The sequence below is a fragment of the Sinohyriopsis cumingii genome, chromosome 15 (assembly GCF_028554795.1).
Source record: "Sinohyriopsis cumingii isolate HCF-2022 chromosome 15, ASM2855479v2, whole genome shotgun sequence".
NCBI classification, from domain to species: Eukaryota; Metazoa; Mollusca; class Bivalvia; order Unionida; family Unionidae; genus Sinohyriopsis; species Sinohyriopsis cumingii.
In genome coordinates, this window is record NC_142975.1 from 115,285,529 (window position 1) to 115,291,901 (window position 6,373).

At 33.8% G+C, this 6,373-nt stretch overlaps 1 long non-coding RNA gene across 1 annotated transcript; it reads right to left on the reverse strand.

Annotated features, from left to right (window-relative positions):
- Positions 1-1,485: 1,485 nt before the first annotated feature.
- LOC149782535 (uncharacterized) lies at positions 1,486-5,859 on the reverse strand. Its single transcript, XR_016414379.1, has 3 exons — positions 5,346-5,859; positions 4,363-4,491; positions 1,486-3,515 (listed from the first exon to the last, which is right to left on the reverse strand). It is a non-coding gene; the product is annotated as an uncharacterized LOC149782535 (long non-coding RNA).
- Positions 5,860-6,373: the final 514 nt, after the last annotated feature.

Here is a 6,373-nt window from a genome sequence, read left to right on the forward strand (position 1 = left end):
TCTGTTATGTCAAGTTTTTATTCTTGACTAGGTTATAAAAGTCATCTATAGTCAGGCTATAGCTAATTTTCGTACACGGGTATAAAACCCTATTTTAAGTTATTAAGAATGTAGATTGCGTACGATCTATAATTGTTATTAGCATAGGTGTTTATGACTTGCTAGCAATAATATTATTAATAATACGATCTTTTCATGAGTTTGGGGAGGTTTCTCATTGGACAGGTCGGACAGGTGGGTTCTAAGACGAATTAAGTTATTTCCCATTGGATATGTTAGTCACATAAATAGGTATTTTGAAATATTAGATGGAGGGGTAAGATCTGTCACGTTGGACATATTGCGACATATAGTTGTAACAGGCTCTTAACGGTGTATATATGGAGAGAACTGCGCAATCATATTCATTCCTATTTGGATTTATTCTTATTTTGATTCTTGTTTCATATGTTAAAATCTGTCTGCAGATGTGTTTGATGTTGTGAACAGATAAATTGAGAGGATACATTTATTACGATTATTCATTGGATTAGACCAGTATTATGGGGCTATTGTGAACCAAGCAAAGGAATTATGGTCAATGTCATTTGGATGCGTACGTTAGAGAACGGAAATTTATTCGGAACAATCGTTTCTTTTGGACCTAGTAGAAAATTTAGAATTACTTTGGATTCAAATCATAGGACTGTAAATTCCTCATATATTTTGATTTTATAAATTTCATAATAATATTATTGGTTAAGTTTTACAAAACTTGTTGGTTTTGATTCTTTCTGTTATTGTTTATAACCAAGGAGTCATAACACAGAGAACACAATTTTGTTTGATCTGAGAACTTAATGAATACAGTTTTTAATATCAATTAATGTTTCAAATTCTATGTTCTCTAAGGATACGTTAGTGCAAAGTTTCAGGGAGGACAATTTCTTGTAATTTTACCAATTGTTTAATTGTGACTTTGTGCTTTGCCTTTTGGTGTCTTAACCGTTCTTCCATTACCCGAGGTTTGCTACTCCCACCCACCCCAGTAAATTTATTGCCCTTTTTACTGATGAGTTAGTGTGAAAGCCAGGAGATATTTCCCCACACACATCAAACAAAAGTGATGCTATAAAGAAGGGCTATTTATCATATAGATGCGCACTGTTGCTTCTTTAGCGTATCACAAAATATACATACACAATCGCACTCTCTATGACGTCTGAAATATATTAATTCTGTACGGCTTTTTGCAACAGTCTGCATGAAGTTCCAACAATGCAGCGAAAGTACGGAAATCCAATGGAGCATGGTACTTAGAACGTGTGACTATGTATATCGTCATACATTATGGAAACCTCAAATAAACAAAATTGTTATTTTCTGACTTATAAGAAAATGAATAGTGTGTGCATCTGATATCTTCAAGGCAGAACTACATTATCAATTACCTTAAAACTATAGTTTTATACTATGAAATGGAGTAAAGCATTGAAGAACTAGTCATAATTATTAATTCGTTTATATTTTACTCAATAAAACAATTCGCTAAACGCGACTGACATGCGTCCAAAGATCGTGGAGAAAACAATATATCACAGATTAATGTATCTATTGCACAAATGACTGCAAAATATGCAGCAGCGGCCTGCTTGTAAGCAATATGAGACATATATGACATAAACAGAACTAACATAAAGAAATTAAAACATTTCAGTCAATAAATACAAATCAATATAATTTTGAAACTATAATGCCATATTTAATAAATAGAGGCTACCGTCTGTTTCTACGTCAATACCATATATTTTTCATCTAGTTGTATTACAAAACATGATATTTTAACGATTGTCGAAGCCACAAGTTAAAATATATAGTTTTTGTACCACAAGATAAAACATATCCGGTATTAACGTAGGAAAAGAGAATTTACTGTATATTGTATACCAAAACTTGCTCTGGAATGAATGTCTGAAAGATTAAAATAAATCGTCGACACAACACGATCACCCCACCCCTTTTCCTAAATTCACCTCATTTTCATGGGCTGATCATATAAATATATGTGATTTAAGAAAGAATTTGGGTTGGGTTGACATAGATGTCACAGTATTTTTTGTTGTTGTCATTTTGTGATCTATTGACCCTAAATGAAAACAATGCAAGTCCGATTCAGCAGTTCCTTACTGCGGGTTTGTGGTTGTTGACAAGGAAGTAAGCGGAGATAACTTCTGAGAGACGCGAACAGCGTCTAGTCAAATTACTTCGTCAAAGATTTTTCCATGTCTGAAATGTAAGGCAGTTGTGATTTAGTTGTTCTAGGTAAAAACGTAGTCGCTTTTGTGGTTGTATGTGCAACGTTTGTAGGTACGCACAATCAAGCGTCGCATGGCATGATTGGAAATCTTATATTTTCACATGTAAAAATACAAGGATATATGTTTCACATTAAATAATGCAATAATACATGTTTCACATGTGAAAATATGGGAATGAAAACAAAATATGAAAATTATTTCGCCAATAAGTCTCTATATTTCACACTGAATTATATAATGAAACTCATTAATACTCCTTTTCGATTGCTAAAAGTTTGGTTCTTCTTATCCTTTGTAAAAGGAGTAGCAAAATTGTTTTTAAAGTGATGGACTCAAACGCTAATAAGAGTATTAGTGAAAAACCTTAATTTATTGCAATAACAAGAAAAAATACTTTTGGGAGCAAATCCTTGCCTAAATAGTCCAAGTGAAACAAACCAACATCAATTGAGATACAAACTACATATTTTAAAGTTTCAGTAAATAAATTAGACCTTTTTTAAATTTGATCGAAGCTATACCAGCACTTGATTTTTTCTTATTTTTCTTTGCATACCATAACATTTGTTTCGTGCAATTTTCCTTTGAATGAATAATGCAAATCAGCACCAACAATGACTGCAAATTGACCACCGTTACACGGGGCTGGTTGGTTAACTGGTTTCAACAGCACTTTGAAAACAATGTTGGCTATGTCATGCCGTGGAAATGGAAGCTAAGTGCCTTTCCCAGTGACACACGGAGGCAGTCGACCCAAATTTGAGATTACGAGTCAGATGCTACTAATTGTGTTACTACTACATATATGTGGACTTTACACTAAGTATGACAATGACTAACGCATACTGACAGCTTGATACCATTTTGTAGGTCTAAATGTATTATTTAGTGGCATAAAAGACTTACAGTGCGGCACGAATAAGGTATTATGAACACATTTCTTTATGAACTTCAAGGTTCTGTAATCTTGAGGATAAAAGAAATCTAGTAAAATGTTTGTTAGGGGGTCCTGCGTGTAAGATTCAAATGTTTTCTTTGGTTTCATTCTGTAAAGGAGAGACCTAAGTTTGAGTTTTAGTAATCCAGTCACGACGAAGGATCCTTTGATATGGCAAAACGTGCTTCTGTGTGGTTCCCATTGCTTCTTACAGCAGCTGTAGAAGGGTCATTTTCCGTATAACCATATTTTGCAGTCGGTCTTTCTCTTCTTGAAGACGCCTATGGGGACAAAAACGTTCATGAGTGTTTACAGACATTCACATAAACAGAAATGGCTTGTCAACTCGTTCTTGATATTCGTAGTTTTTCTGAGTAGAAACAAAACAGACCAATTGACATTATGTTTGATAAACATAATTCGTCTTTTTCACAATGATATCTCTTTACGATCTCGATGATTCTTCTATGAATACCGTATCACTTAAAGAATAAATGTATTCGATTTATAAGCATTTACCAATGTTCACAAAGTTTAGTTCAGTATCCAAACATTTCTGATTTTGAACAGTGAAGTTTAAGCATGATATATAGACTTGAATCGACAAGACATGATTATTTGCACATATTTTACTCTTTTTTAAACTAAAAGCCTGCAAAACTTCAGAAATTTAAATACTTCTAAAACAAGTCTGTCTTAGCAAAGAAATTCAGCCAAACACGTACGTTCTTGTTCATCAAACCAATTCAGTGGAGCCCAATGGTCCTAATAAAGAACGGCTAAACGCGGATACAGAATATGCATCAGCGATTGTCTTTTAACGTGTGGAATATAAATGGATGACGCATCATTAATGCATAAGGACCTTTATTTGACTGTGTCGCCTCATAGTATGCTAATTATTGCATTGGGTCGTATGAATATATAGAAAGAACGAATTAAAATATAAGGTAAAGAATGGGAATCAGCTATAAAATTGCATGCTTCCAAATCAAACAACTCTTCTCAAAGTGTAAATTATTACAAAGCACTCTCGACTCTAACGAGATATAACACCGTGATTTATTTTGCAGCATGCATTTGTAAAAGGAAACTATGTTTAAAAGATATATCAACAAGTGTGCTTACCGATATAGATTTTTTTCTCTCTTAGTGTGATGTTTATGTTACGACTTCAATAATTTTTCAGCGTAGGATCCATCTTTACTTGCATTATAAATCTACGCAGCAGACACCCCCATCCGATACTCCATTAACCTTTGAAAATAAATTATATATGAAGATAAATCATGTCTTATAAGACGAAATATTAAATTCTACACTATATCAAAATGTATAAATTCTACAAGTTATCAAACTGTATAAATTCCACACTATATAAAATGTATAAATTCTACAAGTTATCAAACTGTATAAATTCCACACTATATCAATATTTATGAATTGTACACTATATCAAAATTTATAAATTATACACTATATCAAAATGTATAAATTCTATAATATATCAAAATGTATCAATTCTGCACGTTATCAAACTGTATAAATTCCACACTATATAAAAATGTGTAAATTCTACACTATATCAAAATGTATAAAATCTACACCGTATCAGAATGTATAAAAAGTCTTAGAAAGCGACGCACAATACAAGTTTTTCCACGGAAGTTGTATCAAAATAAAATCAATTCCAAGCGTTTAGCAAAGCCAGTGATATTGCTAAATACATTTGTTAGTTTGAAGTAATAAAACATAATTAAATCATCAAGTTATCTTTTTACTTGTATTATTAGCATTACTATTATTATTATTAGTTGCTGTAGTTGTAATAGTAGTATTAGTAATGGTTGTAGTAGTAGTGGTAGTAGTAGTAGTAGTAGTAGTAGTAGTGGTTGTAGTAGTAGTGGTAGTAGTAGTAGTGGTAGTAGTGGTAGTGGTAGTAGTAGTGGTAGTAGTAGTATTAGTGGTAGTAGTAGTATCAGTAGTATTAATTGTGGTAGAAGTAGTAGTGGCAGAAGTAGTAGTGGTTGTAGTAGTAGTAGTAGTAGAAGTAGTAGTGGTAGTAGTAGTGGTAGTGGTAGAAGTAGTAGTAGTAGTAGTAGTGGACTTACCAATTAAAACATTTTCAATCCATCACCTTCCCTGTAACATGCTGATGACATTTTGTACATTGTTTTTTACACTGGCCATGCGTTTAAGTCTTCTTATTCGATAGAACTGACACCTTGGACCTGCATATTCTGAAGAACAAATGCACCGGCAGTAACCGAAAGGAGAATCTGGAAGTAATAACCGTCCTCCGTTTAGGCATCGTGCATTTCTATCGCATAGTAATGCGCTTGGCATTGACAGAGTGGTTTTATTGAATAAGATAGTTACCAAGAAAACTGCATACACGACTGTTTTACTCACATAAACATTTTTCATCTTGTCTCCCATTGCGAAACTATTCTTTTTTCTCCTCTACCGTGAAGTAAAAAAATCGTATCTTTAAACCTGCAAGAGCTGATACTGGTTATCGAGGATATAGATCTCGTGCGGACACCCTACTCTGCCGAAACTACAATTTTAGTATATCAACTGTATGCTATAGGTACTCCGTTTGTGTTCTAAATCTGGATGGTAAAGCACACCTTTATATAATAGCGGTCGTGGCAGAATTTGGATGATGCAAGCTGGGCGTGTGTATAGCCTACGTACTTATAATGCCTCATGTTATTGGTAGTTGCCATTTCGTTTTAACAGCACTGAGCTCGCCCGGTTCCGCCTATCATTAGAATTTTACATCAATCATTCTTTACCGCTAAGTTGTGATTCATTTGGTCCACAGACCGCTGAAAATACGTTCATGTGCTGAAAATACTCTCATTTCGCTTACTTTATATAACATCTTCGAGAACTAGCTACATTGTAGTACTGTAACGTATCTGTGCAAGATCCCAAATGTGGTTCCATTCATTTGGTCAGACTTTGCCTATATCAATTAGTATAATGCATCAATACAGGGTGTGTAACATGTTTCAACACTATGTAAAACGTAGCGACTGCAGACTATGGGTATCGTGTTAAGTCAGACGCATCGGGATTATTGTACAGAAAATGCGACTCTCTAAAGATCAGCAGGAACGATCTCTCGTAC